Here is a 16020-nt window from a genome sequence, read left to right on the forward strand (position 1 = left end):
CTCTCTTGTTGGAGATGGTCATTGCCAGACACTTCTGTGGCACGAATGTTACTTGCCACGTGTCAGCCTAAGCCTGGATATGGTCCAGGTCTTGCTGCATTTGGACATGGACTGCTTCAATATCTGAGGAGCTGCGAATGGTGCTGAACATTGTGCAATCATCAGCAAACATCCCCACTTCTGACCTTATGATGGAAGGAAGGTCATTGATGAAGCAGCTGAAGATGGTTGGTCTGAAGGCACTACCCTGAAGAACTCCTGCAGTGATGTCCTGGTACTGAGATGATTGACCTCCAACAACCACAACCATCTTCCTTTGTGCTAGGAATGACACCAGCCTGCGGGGAGTTTTGTCCAGATTCCCATTGGCTCCAGTTTTGCTAGGGCTCCTTGATGCCACACTCAGTCAAATGTGGCCTTGATATCAAGGGCAGTCACTCTCACCTCAGGAGTTCAGTTCTTATGTCCATGTTTGCACCAATGCTGTAATGAGGTCAGGAGCTGAGTGGCCCTGGCAGAACCCAAACTGAGCGTCAGTGAGCAGGTTATTGTTAAGCAAGTGCCACTTGATAGCACTGTTGATAGCCCCTTCCATGACTTAACTGATGATGGAGAGTAGACCGATGGGCGGTAGGGTAGGTAATTGGCTGTGTTGGATTTGTCCTGCTTTTTGTGTACAGGACATACTTGGGCAATTTTTCACATAGCCAGGTAGATGCCAGTGTTGTAGCTGTACTGGAACAGCTTAAACATAGAAACTAGGAACAGGAGTAGGGCATTCGGCCCTTTGAGCCTGCTCCGCCATTCATTATGATCATGCCTGGTCATCCAACTCAATAGCCTGCCCCCACTTTCTCCCCATACCCTTTGATCCCTTTCGCCCTAAGAGCTATATCTAACTCCTTCTTGAAAGCATACAATGTTTTGGTCTCAACTACTTTCTGTGGTAACGAATTCCACAGGCTCACCACTCTCTGGGTGAAGAAATTTCTCCTCATCTCAGTCCTAAATGGTCTACCACATATCCTCAGGCTGTGACCCCTGGTTCTGGACTCCCCCACCATCGGGAACATCCTTCCTGCATCTACCCTGTCTAGCCCTGTTAGAATTTTATAGGTTTCTATGAGATCCTCCCTCATTCTTCTGAACTCCAGCGAATATAATCCTAATCGACTCAATCTCTCCTCATATGTCAGTCCCACCATCCCAGAAATCAGTCGGGTAAACCTTTGCTGCACTCCCTCTACAGTAAGTACATCCTTCCTCAGATAAGGAGACCAAAACTGCACACAATATTCCACGTGTGGTCTCACCAAGGCCCTGTACAATTGCAGCAAGATATCCCTGTTCCTGTACTCGAATCATCTGGCTATGAAGGCCAACATACCATTTGCCTTCTTTACCGCCTGCTACACCTGCATGCTTACCTTCAGCGACTGGTGTACAAGGACACCCAGGTCTCGTTGCACATTCCCCTCTCTCAATTTATAGCCATCCAGATAATAAGCTGCCTACCTGTTTTTGCTACCAAAATGGATAACCTCACATTTATCCACATTATACTGCATCTGCCATGCATTTGCCCACTCACTCAGCTTGTCCAAATCACACTGAAGCATCTCTGCATCCTCCTCACAGCTCACCCTCCCACCCAGCTTTGTGTCATCTGCAAATTTGGAGATATTACATTTAATTCCCTCAGCTAAATCACTAATATATATTGTGAATAACTGGGGTCCCAGCACCGATCCCTGTGGTACCCCACTAGTCACTGCCTGCCATTCGGAAAAAGACCCATTTATTCCTACTCTTTGTTTCCTGTCTGCCAAACAGTTTTCTATCCATCTCAATACACTACCCCCAATCCCATGCGCTTTAACTTTACACGCCAATCTCTTATGTGGGACTTTGTCGAAAGCCTTCTGAAAGTCCAAATAAACCACATCCACTGGCTCCCCCTCATCAACTCTACTAGTTACATCCTTGAAAAATTCCAGTAGATTTGTCAAGCATGATTTCCCTTTCACAAATCCATGCTGATTCTGTCCGATTCTGCTAGGGGCGCGGCAAGCTCTGGAGCACAAGTCTTCAGTACTATTGCTGGAATATTGTCAGGGCCCATAGCCTTTGCAGTATCCAGTGCCTTCAGCCATTTCGTGATATCACATGAAGCAAACTGAATTGGATGAAGACTGGCATCTGTGATGCTGGGGACCTCTGCAGGAGTCCAAGGTGGATCATCCACTCAGCACTTCTGGCTGAAGATTGTTGCAAATACTTCAGTCTTATCTTCTGCACTGATATGCTGGGCTCCTCCATCACTGAGGATGGGAATATTTGTGGAATCTCCTCCTCCGGCGAGTTGTTTAATTGTCCACCATCATTTACGACTGGATGTGGCAGGACTGCAAAGCGCAGGTGAGTGAAAACGTGAACCAGGAAGTCGCAAACGGCGGGACTTTACTACATATTACCCCCAACACCAAGAGCTCTTATCTTAGGTAGTAGCCATTTATGTGGCACATTATCAAATGCCTTTTGAAAATTCAAATACACTACATTCACTGGATCCCCTTTATACCAGCTGCTTGCTAAATTTATTAGCGTTCTTTGAGAATGTATCAAACACAATTTCGCTTTCATACAATCAAGCAGAGTCAACATAGTTTTGTTATTATTTTCTAAATATCATGCTTCTACTTCTTTAATCATGGGTTCCAGCATTTTCTCAATGAAAGATGTTAGGTCCCTGCTTTCGGACTCCCTCCTTTCTTGATTAGAGGTGTTACATTTGCAGTTTTCCAATCTACTGGGACCTTTGCAGAATCTTGGGAATTTTAGAAGATTGCAACCACCATCTCTGCAGTCACTTCACAGAGTCACAGAACTGTTACAGCACAGGAGGCTGCCATTCGGCCCAGTCTGTCTCTTTGAATGAGCAGTTCACCTGGTGCCATTCCCCCATCTCCCCGTGATATATTCTTCCTTTCAGATAATGATTCAATTCCCTCTGGAATGCCCCATTTGACCCTGCCTCCAGCATTCCAGATCTTAACTACTGAAAAAGATTTTCATGTCGCCATTGCCTCTTTTGTTAATTACCTTAAATTGGTGTCCGATAGTTCTCAATTTAAAAAAAAAAAATTCTTTCAAAGGATGTGGGTATCACTGATTTATTGCCCATCCCTAATTGCCCTCGAGAAGGTGGTCGTGAACTGCCTTCTTGAGCTGATGCAGTCCATGTGGTGTAGGTACACCCACAGTGCTGTTAGGGGAGGGAGTTCCAGGATTTTGACCCAGCGACAGTGAAAGGATGGCAATATAGTTCCAAGTTAGAATGATGAGTGACTTAGGCCCCTCCAACTTGCAGGTGGCAGTGTTTCCCATATGTCTGCTGCCCTTGTCCTTCTAGATGGTAGAGGCTGCAGGTTTAGAAGGCACTTCCACCAATGGGAATAGTTTCTCCTTATCTATTCTATCCAAACCCCTCATAATTTTGAACACCTCTATCAATCTCCTCTCAATCTTCTGTTCTGCAAAGAAAACAGTCCCAACTTCTCCAATCCTTCTACTTAACTGAAGTCCCTCAACCCTGGAGCCATTCTCATGAATCTTTTCTGCACTCACTTCAACGTCTTCACATCCTTCCTATAGCATGGTACTCAGAACTGGACACAATACTCCAGCTGAGGCTAAACCAGTGTTTTATACAAGTTTAACATAACCTCTTCGCCTTTATACTTTATGTCCCTATTAATAAAGCCCAATAGACCGTATTCTTTATTAATCACTCTCTCAACCTGTCCTGCCACCTTCAATGATTTCTGCACATATACACCTAGGTCCCTCTGCTCCTGCACACCTTTAGAATTGTACCCTCTATTTTATATCGTCTCTGCACGTTCTATCAAAATGAATCACCTCACACTTCTCGGCATTAAATTTTATCTACCACTTGTCCACCAACCTGTCTATGTCCTTTTGAAGTTCTACATTACCCTCCTCACATTTCAGTGCTTCCAAGTTCTGCATCGTCCGCAAGTTTTGAAATTGTGCCCTGTACACCAAAGTCTAGGTCATAAATATACATCAGAAAGAGCAAGGGTCCCAAGTTCCACCTTCCTACAGTCCAAAAAACATCAATTAACCACTACTCTCTGTTTCCTGTCACTCAGCCAATTTCATATCCGTGTTGCTACTGCCCCTATTATTCCATGAGCTATAACTTTCAGCACAAGCCTGTTGTGTGGCACTTTATCAAATGCCTTTTGGAAGTTCATATGCACCATATCAACAGCATTAGCCACATCACCCTCTGTTACCTCATTAAAAACTCAAGCAAGTTAGTTAAACATGATCCGTCCTTATCAAATCTGTGCTGACTTTCCTTAATGAACTCCAACAGCCTGGCACCGGCACCGACCCTGCGACAGTGCGGCGCTCCCTCAGCACCGGCCCTGCGATAGTGCGGCGCTCCCCCAGCACTGGCCCTGCGACAGTGCGGCGCTCCCTCAGCACTGGCCCTGCGACAGTGCGGCGCTCCCTCAGCACTGGCCCTGCGACAGTGCGACGCTCCCTCAGCACTGGCGCTGCGACAGTGCGGCGCTCCCCCAGCACCGGCCCTGTGACAGTGCGGTGCTCCCTCAGCACTGGCCCTGCGACAGTGCGGCGCTCCCCCAGCACCGGCCCTGTGACAATGCGGTGCTCCCTCAGCACTGGCCCTGCGACAGTGCGGCGCTCCCCCAGCACCGGCCCTGTAACAGTGCGGTGCTCCCTCAGCACTGGCCCTGCGACAGTGCGGCGCTCCCCCAGCACCGGCCCTGTAACAGTGCGGTGCTCCCTCAGCACTGGCCCTGCGACAGTGCGGTGCTCCCCCAGCACCGGCCCTGCGACAGTGCGGTGCTCCCTCAGCACTGGCCCTGCGACAGTGCGGCGCTCCCCCAGCACCGGCCCTGCGACAGTGCGGCGCTCCCCCAGCACCAGCCCTGCGACAGTGCGGCGCTCCCCCAGCACCGGCCCTGCGACAGTGCGGCGCTCCCTCAGCACCGGCCCTGCGACAGTGCGGCGCTCCCTCAGCACCGGCCCTGCGACAGTGCGGCGCTCCCGCCAAGTGACTATTAATTTTATCCTGAATTATTGTTTCTAGAAGCTTTCCCATCACCAAGGCCTGGCCTATAGTTGCTGGGCTTATCTTTCGACCAATTTTTAACAAGGGTGTAACATTTGCAATTCTCCAATAATCTCAGACTGAGGAAGACTGGAAAATTATGGCCACAATTTCTACTTTCACTTCCCTCTCCATCCTTGGATGCAACTCATCCAGTCCTGGTGCCTTATCAACTCTAAATATAGACAACCTATCCAATAGCTCCTCTTTTTCAATTTTAAGCCTTTCTGGTGTCTGAATTACCTCCTCTTTCACCATGACCTGTGCAGCATTTCTTCCTTGGTATAAATAGATGTGAAGTATTCATTTAGTACCTCAGCCAAGCTCTCTGCCTTTTTTGGTCCCTAATTGGCCCTACTCCTCCATTTACCACCATTTTTACTATTTATATACCTGTACAAGACTTTTGGGTTCCCTTTATGTTAACTGCCAGTCTCTTTTCATACTCGCTCTTTACTTCTCTTATTTGCTTTTTCAAGTTCCCTCCGAACCTTCCTATTCAGCCTGATTCCCAGTTTTATTATTCCCCGACATCTGTCATAAGCATACTTTCTCTTCTTCATCTTAATCTCTATCTCTTCTATCATCCAGGGGGCTCTGGATTTGTTTGCCCTACCTTTCCCCTTTCTGGGAATATACCTTGTCTGCGCCCAAGCCATCTGTTATTTAAAGGCAGCCCATTGTTCAGTTGCAGTTTTGCCTGCCAATCTTTGATTACAATTGATTTGGGTCAGATCCACTTTTACCCCATCGAAATTGAGGTTTACCATCAATTAATTATTCTTACTAGATTTTTCCTTGCCCCTTTCCATTATCAACCTAAACTTTATGACACAATGATCACTGTCCCCTAAATGTTTCCCTACTTGATCCACCTGGCCCACCTCATTCTCAGGAACTAGGTCAACAGTGCCTCCTTTTTCATTGGACTGGCAACATACTGTTCTAGAAAATTCTCTCATCCCTCTCTGGCCTTTATACTGCTACAATCCTGGTCCATGTTCAAATAATTAAACTCCCCATTATAATAACTACTCTATAATTCTTGCACCTTTCTGTAATTTCCTTGCAAATTTGTTCCTCTACATTCTTCCCACTAGTTGGCAGCCTATGGGCTACACCAAGCATTATAATTACACATTGTTTTGTTCCTTAGCTCAGGCCAAATAGATTCTGTCCTTGATCCCTCTAGAGCATCCTCTTTCTGCTGTACAGGTTGAGTATCCTTTATCCAAAACCCCTGGGGCCAAAAGTATTCAGATATTTTTGGTTTTGGATGTGATATGCCTACTGTATTGGGTACAGTAAGGATGATTAAGTAGTGACTTGTGGAAACCTAGCTAGTAATGAGGAGTTGGAGAAAAGATTTTGTATCCCGCAGTGGTACGTTAAACAGTCTGTGAAGCAAGGGAAAACAGCCGGATTTGGCACTCGTACCTGTACTCCAAAGACTTACTGGATGAGATATTGTTATTTACCCCAGGGGCAGCATTTTCTTAGTTGAACATAGTTGCCGTGATAGGGTTTGGGTTCAGAAGCAAAAACTCTCACAGCAGCTGGGCACACAGTAAGGCAAGCAACTAGACTTCCTGCGCTAAAAGTTGGGCATGATCAGCAAGGTTCGGGTCATGTAGACTCGGGTCAGGGGCTTTCTGCGCTAAAGGTTGATGAGATTCAAAAAAATGTCCAGTTTTTGGACTTATGGATAAAGGATACTCGATCTGTATTGCAGTGTTTTCCGGAATCAATACTGCAAACCCTTCCTTCCTTTCAGACCCTAGGATGCAGGCCATCAGGTCCAGGGGCCTTGTCAGCCTTCAGTCTCATTAAATACCTTAGTACTTTTTCTCTAGTGATTGTGATTGTTTAACTTCCTCTCTCCCTTTTGCTCTTAATTTCTACTATTATTGGAATGCTTTTAGTATTTTCTACCAAGGTATATACAAAATATTTGTTCAAAGTCTCTGCCATTTGTTTCCCATTATTAATTCCCAGTCTCATCCTCTAAGGGACCAACATTTACTTCAGCTACTCTCTTTTTAACACATTTGTGGAAGGTCTTACTGTCAGTTAGTATAAGATTTTAATCCAGGAAACCATCACAACCCTGAAGTTATTTCATGATGATACAATTGACACTGTCTTGAGTGGGAGATCTGAAACAGGTACCTTGAAAATCCGGACCGGGGTCAAGCAAGGCTGTGTGACAGCCCCCACACTATTTACAATCTACCTGTCAATAGACATTCACCTCATCAAAGACCAACTGCCCTCTGGCGCCAGCATTAAATACCACCGAGATATAAAACTCTTTAATCTTAGTCACCTTTGTGCCAAAACTAAACTGGCCACCATAGACATACATGATCTACAGTGTGCAGATGACTGCAGTGTCATTTCCCACTCTGCAGCAGATTTGCAAGCCACTCTCGATCTTTTCAAATCTGCATACAAGAAACTCAGCCTGTCCTTAAATGTTGCCAAAAGCATATCAATCCACACCTGGTCAGCCAAATATTTCACCCCTCATACAAGTTGAAGGAGAGTATCTGGAATATGTTGAGCATTCCCATACCTTGGCAGCCACCTCTCTCAAAAGGTCATCATTGTTGAGCAGATACAACACCGGATCAGCTGTGCCAGCTCGACCTTCTACAAACTACAGCAGTGAGTGTTTGTCAACAAAGACTGCCACAAATCTAGAATTGAAAATTAGTCTCAGTAATGGTGACCATGAAACTATCATCGGTTGTTGTACATCCGATCTGGTTTACTACTGTCCTTTAAGGAAGGAAATCTGCCATCCTTACCCAGTCTGGCCTACACGTGACTCCAGACCCACTGCCCTCAAATGGCCTAGTAAGCCACTCAGATCAAGGACAATCAGAGATGGGCAACAAATGCTGACCTTGCCAGCGATGCCCAGGTCCCATGAAAGAATTTTTTAAAAATCAACAAAAGTTCTAGTTTACAGAGCAGTTGTTGTAACCACACTCCAGTACTGCAATGAGATCTGGACTGTGTATCAGCAACACATAAGGGTGCTAGAGAAATTCCATCAACAATGTCTCCACCACATTTGCCAGATTCAATGGGAGGACATTTGAAAAAATGCTATTGTCCTTCTTGGAACCAACTCCACAAGCATTCAGTCAAAACTCCTGCAAAATCAACTTCGATGGACTGGACACTGTGTCCGGATGGCCAAAAACATCTCCCCGCCAGGTCCTGTTCTCTTATACGAACATATGAATTAGGAGGAGTAGGCCACTTGGCCCCTCCAGCCTACTTCACCGTTCTAGAAGATCATGGCTGATCTGATTGTAACCTCAAACCCACATTCCTGCCTACCCCCAATAACCTTTCGTCCCTTTGTTAAACAAGAATCTATCTAGCTCTGCCTTAAAAATATTCAGACTCTGCTTCCACTGCCTTTTGAAGAAGAGAGTTCCAAAGACTCTCAACCCTCTGAGAGAAAACATTTCTCCTCAGCTCTGTCTTAAATGAGCGACCCCTTACTTTTAAACAGTGACCCCTAGTTTTAGATTCCTCCACAAGAAGAAACATCCTCTCCACATCCACTCTGTCAATACCCCTCAGGATCATAAAGGTTTCAATTAAGTCGCCTCTTAATCTTCTAAATTCCAGTGTAGACAAGACTAACCTGTCCAACCTTTCCTCATAAGACAACCCACCTATTCCTGGTATTAGTCTAGTAAACCTTCTCTGAACTGCTACATCATTCTTTAAATAAGGAGACCAGATTTGTACATAATACTCCAGATGTGGTCTCAACAATACCCTGTACAACTGAAGTATAGCCTCCCTACTTTTGTAATCAATTCTCTTCACAATAAATGATCATTTATTAGCTTTCTTAATTACCTGCTGTACCTGCATACTAATCTTTTGTGATTCATGCACTAGGACACCCAGATCCCTCTGAATCTCAGAGCTCTGCAATCTCTCACCATTTAGATAATAAGCTTTTTTTTTATTCTTCCTGCCAAAATCAACGATTTCACATTTGTCCACATTATACTCCATTTGCCAGATCTTTGCCCACTCACTTAACATATCTATGTCACTTTGTAGCCTCCTTATGTCCTCTTCACAATTTACTTTCCTACCTACCTTTGTGTCATCAGCAAATTTAGCCACCATTCCCTCGGTCCCTTCATCCAAGTCATTTATATAAATTGTAAAAAGTTGAGCCCCCAGCACATGCCTGTGGCAGGCCACACATCTGCCAACCAGAAAAAGACCCGTTTATGCCAACTCCCTACTTCCTGTTAGCCAGCCAATCTTCTATCCATGCCAATATGTTACCCCCTACACCATGAGCTTTTATTTTCTGCAATAACCTTTGATGTGGCACTTTATCAAATGCCTTCTGGAAATCTAAGTACAGTATATCCACCAGTTCCCCTTTATCCACAGAACATGTGACTCCTTCAAAGAATTCCAATAAATTGGTTAAACATGATTTCCCTTTTACGAAACCATGTTGACTGCCTGATTGCCTTGAATTTTTCTAAGTGCCCTGCTATAACATCTTTAACTCCAGCTTCTAATATTTTCCCTAAGACAGGTGTTAAGCTAACTGGCCTGTAGTTTCCTACTTTCTGTCTCCCTCCTTTTTTGAATAAAGGAGTTATATTTGTTATTTTCCAAACTAATGGAACATTCCCCAAATCTAGGGAGTTTTGGAAAATTAAAACCAACGCATCAACTATCTCACTAGCCACTTCTTTCAAGACCTTAGGGTGAAATCCATCCGGACCTGGGAATTTGTCAGTCCGCAGCCCCAACAATTTGCTTAATACCACTTCCCTGGTGATTGTAATTTTCCCCGAGCTCCTCCCTCCCATTTCCTGATTTTCAACTGTGGTTTTATACAAAGTGATTGGAAAAAATGCAAGTGGCAAACGTATGTCCATCCTATAAAAACGTGCTTAAGCATGAAAACACGGTAAAGCGCTGAGGATGTGAGATAAAGAAAAATCTGCAGGGGTGGGGAGCATGATGCAGAATCTTTTAATTTATTCTGTTTGATAGAATCAAAGATTTGGGACAAATATATGAGTAACCCACATAATGAGGTTTGCAGGCAATTCCCCTTCATGTCAAGAGTCAACCCTTGGGCCAGAATTAAAAATTCTGAGTTACAAATAAACACAGCAGAATTGTTATTCAACAGTCCCAACAAAATGCACACCCCACCAGCACACCATCTCCCAATGCAGCCCATCTCCACCCCCAATCCCAATCTCCCAGCTCAGCCCATCCCCACCCACAATCTCAATCCCAATCCACTAGCTCAGCCCATTCCCAACATCAATCACGATCCCCCAACTCAACCCATTCCCAACAGCAATCCTGATCCCCCAGCTCAGCCCATTCCCAACCCCAATCTCAATCCCAATCCCCCAGCTCAGCCCAACCCCACCAACAATCTCAATCCCAATCCCCCAGCTCAGCCCATTCCCAACCCCAATCTCAATCCCAATCTCCCAGCTCAGACCATTCCCAACACCAATCCCAATCTCCCAGCTCAGCCCATTCCCAACACCAATCCCAATCCCCCAGTTCAGCCCATCCCCACCAACAATCTCAATCCCAATCTCCCAGCTCAGACCATTCCCAACACCAATCCCAATCCCCCAGCTCAGCTCATTTGTCAACACCAATCCCGATCCCCCAACTCAGCCCATTCCCAACACCAATCCCGATCCCCCAGCTCAGCCCATCCCCACCCCCAATCTCGATTCCCCAGCTCAGCCCATTCCCACCCTCAATCCTCCAGCTCAGCCCATTCCCAACACCAATCCCAATCCCCCAACTCAGCCCATTCCCCAAACCAATCCCCCAGCTCAGTCCTTTCCCAACACCAATCCCGATCCGTCAGCTCAGTCCATTCCCAATACCAATCCTGATCCCACAGCTCAGCCCATTCCCAACACCAATCCCGATCCCCTAGCTCAGCCCATTCCCAACACCAATCCCGATCCCCTGGCTCAGCCCATTCCCAACACCAATTCCGATCCCCCAACTCAGCCCATTCCCAACAAGAAGAGGGGAAGAGCAATAGTGTTAGGAGGCTCGATAGTAAGGGGAACAGACAGGCGTTTCTGTGGCCTTAGACCTGACTCCAGGATGGTATGTTGCCTCCCTGGTGCCAGGGTCAAGGATGTCACTGAATGGTTGCATGACATTCTAAAGGGAGGGCAAACAGACAGAGATTGTAGTACATGTTGGTGCCAATGACATAGGTAGAAAGAGGGATGGGGTCCTGCAAGCAGAATTTAGGGAGCTAGGAAGCAGGTTAAAAAACAGGACCTCAAAAGTAGTAATCTCTAGATTAGTTCTGGTGCCACAGGCTAGTAAGTATAGGAATAGGAGGGTTAGTCCAGATGAATGCGTGGCTGGAGAAATGGTGCAGGAGGGAGGGCTTTAGATTTGTGGGACATTGGGACCGTTTCTGGGGGCAGTGGGACCTGTACAAGGTGGACAAGTTGCACCTGAACCAGATGGGATCAACACCCTTGCAGGGAGGTTTGCTAGTGCTGTTGGGAAGGGATAAACCCTAAGTCCTAAGTTGGCAGGGGGATGGGATCCTGAGAGGAGGTTCAGCAGGGGGAGATGCACAACCAAAGTTAGAAGAGAGAGCAAGTGAGTCTGAAAGGCACAGAAATTATAGGCCAATTAAGGCAAGGGAGTTTGGCAAGGTTGGATGGTATTTATTTTAATTTAAGGAGTCTGACAAATAAGGCAGATGAGTTGAGGGCACAAATTGACACATGGAAGTACGATGTCATTGCTTTCACAGAGACATGGTTGAGAGAGGGGCAGAATTGGCAGCTCAACATTCCAGGATATAGGGTCTTCAGGCGAGACAGGGAAGGAGATAAAAGAGGAGGGGGTATCGCAATATTGATCAAGGAATCAATTACAGCAATAAGGAGGGATGACATCTTAGAAGGCTCCTCAAATGAAGCCGTATGGGTAGAACTTAAAAACAAAAAAGGAACAATCGCAATGCTGGGTGTGTCCTATAGGCCCTCAAACAGTCAGAGAGAAATAGGAGAGCAGATAAGTAGGCAAATTTCAGAGAAGTGTAAAAATAATAGGGTAGTAATAGTGGGGGATTTCAACTTCCCCAACATTAACAGAGTTACTCAAAGTGTGATAGGTTTAGAGGGAGCAGAATTCTTAAAATGCATCCAGGGGAGCTTTTTAAGCCAGTAGAAGGTCCTACAAGAGAGGGGGCGGTCCTGGACTTAATTTTAGGGAATGAAGCCGGGCAAGTGGTAGAGGTATCAGTGGGGGAGAAGTGGTAGAGGTATCAGTGGGGGAGCATTTTGCAGATAGTGATTATAACTCCATTAGATTCAAGGTTGTTATGGAAAAGGGCAAGGATGGGCTAGAAATCAGAGTTCTAAGTTGGGGGAAGGCCGATTTTAATAAGATCAGATATGATTTGGCCAGGGTGGATTGGGAGCAGCTACTTTTAGGTAGGGGACTCTTTCAAGAAGGAAATAGGGAGAGTACAGGGCCAACATATTCCAGTAAAGATAAAGGGTGGGACCAACAAATCTAGGGAACCCTGGATGTTGAGGTATATATAGGATTGGATAAAGAGAAAAAGGGAGGCTTATGGCAGATACGGAGGGCTCAAAGCAGCGGAAGCCCTAGAGGAGCATAGAATGTGTAGGGGGGAACTTAAAAAGGAAATTAGGGGAAACCAAAAAGGGGGCATGAAAAAAATTGGCAGGTAAAATAAAGGAAAATCCAAAGTTATTTTACAAGTGCATTAAGAGTAAGAGGATAACTAGGGGAAGAGTAGGGCCCATTAAAGACAATAGTGGTAATTTGTGTGTGGAGCCAGAAGACGTAGGTAGGGTTCTAAATGAATACTTTGTGTCGGTGTTCACAAGTGAGAGGGATGACGTGGGTATGGAAATCAAGCAGAAGGACTGCGATACAATTAAAGAAATTAGCATAGAAAGGGAGGAGGTTCTTAGCGGTCTGGCGTGCTTAACAGTAGATAAATCTCCAGGCCCGGATGAAATGTATCCCAGGCTGTTGAGTGAGGCAAGGGAGGAGATAGCAGGGGTGCTGGTAATAATCTTCAATACCTCTCTGGCCACAGGAGAGATGCCAGGGGACTGGAGGACAGCCAATATGGTACTGTTACTCAAGAAGGGAGGAAGGGATAAACCAGGGAACTACAGGCCAGTCAGTCTAACCTCAGTCGTGGGGAAACTACTGGAAGCAATTCTGAGGGACAGAATTAATCTACACTTGAAGAGGCAGGGATTAATCAAGGACAGTCAGCATGGTTTTGTTAAGGGGAGGTCATGTCTGACCAATTTGATTGAATTTTTCTAAGAGGTGACCAGGTGCGTAGATGAGGGCAATGCATTTGACGTAGACTACTTGGACTTCAGCAAGGTTTTTGATAAGGTCCTGCATGGGAGACTGATAACGAAGGTTCAGAGCCGATGGGATCCAAGGCAATTTGGCTAATTGGATCCAGAATTGGCTGAGTGGCAGGAAGCAGAGGGTGATGGTCGAGGGGTGTTTTCGTGACTGTGTCCAGTGGGGTTCCACAGGGATCAGTGTTGGGTCCCTTGCTGCTTGTGGTATATATAAATGATTTTCATTTGAACATAGGAGGGTTGATCAGTAAGTTCGTGGATGACACAAAAATTGATGGGGTGGTAAATAGTGAGGAGGATAGCCTTAGATTACAGGAGGATATAGACGGACTGGTCAGATGGTCTGATCAGTGGCAAATGGAATTTAATCCGGATAAGCATGAGGTGATGCACTTGGGCAGGTCAAACAAGGCACGGGAATACACGATGAATGGTAGGACCCTGGGAAGTACCGAGGATCAGAGGGACCTTGGTGTGCATGTTCACCGGTCCCTTAAGGTAGTGGGACAGGTAGATAAGGTGGTTAAGAAGGCATATAGGATACTTGCCTTTATTAGCCGAGGCATAGAATATAAGAGCAGGGCGGTTATGCTGGAATTGTATAAAACACTGGTTAGGCCACAGCTAGAGTATTGTGTGCAGTTCTGGAATCCACATTATAGGAAGGATGTGATTGCACTAAAGAGAGTGCAGAGGAGATTTACCAGGATGTTGCCTGGGCTGGAGAATTTTAATTATGAGGAGAGGTTGGATAGACTGGGGTTATTTTCCCTGGAGCAGAGGAGATTGAAGGGGGACATGATTGAGGTGTATAAAATTATGAGGGGCATAGATAGGGTAGACAGGAAGGAACTTTTCCCCTTGGTGGAGGGATCAAAAACCAGGGGGGATAGATCTAAGGTAAGGGGCAGGAGGTTTCGAGGGGATGTGAATTTTTTCACTCAGGGTGTGGTGGGAATCTGGAACTCACTGCCTGAAAGGGTGGTTGAGGCAGAAACCCTCATAACATTTCAGAAGTATTTGGATCTGCACTTGCGATGCCATGTCATACAAGGCTATGGGCCTAGTGCTGGAAAATGGGACCAGAATAGTTAGGTACTATTAATTAGTAATTATTATTACTATTATTATTTTAAAAATTTATTTCCATCTATTGTTTTATCTGTACCTTTTAGCCTATTTCAATCCCTTCCCCTCACCCCACCCCCACTAGGGCAATCCATCACTTGCTCATCCTGCTTTCTACCCTTAGTGTCACCATTAGCACATCCTTGAGCTAATATCACCACCGTCAACACCCCTTTGACCTTTTGTTTATGACATCTTTGGCAATCTCTCCTTTGCCTCCACCTATCACTGGCCCTCGTTCCAGCTCTACCTGTCCCCCCCCCCCACCCCCAGCCCGCCCGCCCGCCAAACAGCTTATATTTCACCACATTTCTTATTCCTATTTAGTTCTGATGAAGAGTCATTCGGACTCAAAACATAAAGAGTTAAGAGTCTTCCTCGCCACAGACGCTGTCAGACCTGCTGAGTTTTTCCAGCAATTTTTGTTTTTGTTTATTAGTTAGGTACTTGTTTGACCGGTGCAGACTCGATGGGCCAAATAGCCTTTTTCTGTGCTGTCGACCTCTATGACTCAATGACTCTATGACCAATCCCAACTCTCACCTCAGCCCATTTCCAACATCAATCCCGATCCTCCAACTCAGCACATTCCCAACACCAATCCTGATCCCCCAGCGCAGCACATGCCTAATTTGCAGCACTTTTCCCATCCCCACCTCCCCAGCTGAGCCCAATCTCAGCACCAACCCCAATGCCCCCAGTTTAACCCATTCCTTTCCCAATCCCTCCCCCAATCTCCTCTCCATCAAGATGCTGATTTGTCCTTTCCCAGTTATTCAATCCAGTGCCTCGCAGCTGCTACTTTAAACGCTTTGACGCTCTCATTACCTCTTCCAATGGCTGCAGCTTCCTCTTTCACCAAGATCTCCTGCTCCTTATTTAACCCTTTTCAAATCTTTCACTGATTCTTCCCCTCTCCCCGCAGCTTTCCCCCACTTCCTGTTCCACACCAATATGCATCACTTCCGCTTCATACCCCAACTCCCCCAGGTCCTAGCGCGCGTCAGGTAACAAGAGTTCATCATCACTCGGTGTCTCGCAGGTCCTAGTGCCCGCATTGATGAACCAACATTCAATGTTTATCAGCTCATGCCTGCTGAGTTGCAAGCGAAAGGAATACCTTGCTGGTTACACTTCATTCAAAGCTCCTTTATTCAAATTATCTGTTAATTTGAATCAGAACAATGCAAGGTAGATTTCCTGTTGAAGATATGTTGAAAACGCAAAACAAAAGCAGAATTACCTGGAAAAACTCAGCAGGTCTGGCAGCATCGGCGGAGAAGA

The 16020-nt window shown here is 45.8% G+C and overlaps 1 protein-coding gene across 1 annotated transcript in view; it reads right to left on the minus strand.

Moving 5' to 3' along the window:
• The window catches only part of sike1 (suppressor of IKBKE 1), a 31743-nt gene extending 16050 nt beyond the window's left edge, over positions 1 to 15693 (minus strand). Inside the window, exon 1 of the mRNA XM_078546824.1 lies at positions 15565 to 15693. The gene's annotated coding sequence lies outside the window, so the exon portion shown is untranslated. The remainder of the gene's footprint in view (positions 1 to 15564) is intronic.
• Between the last annotated feature and the right edge of the window lie 327 nt (positions 15694 to 16020).

This window comes from Cetorhinus maximus, chromosome 8, assembly GCF_964194155.1.
Source record: "Cetorhinus maximus chromosome 8, sCetMax3.hap1.1, whole genome shotgun sequence".
In the NCBI taxonomy this organism is placed as follows: domain Eukaryota; kingdom Metazoa; phylum Chordata; class Chondrichthyes; order Lamniformes; family Cetorhinidae; genus Cetorhinus; species Cetorhinus maximus.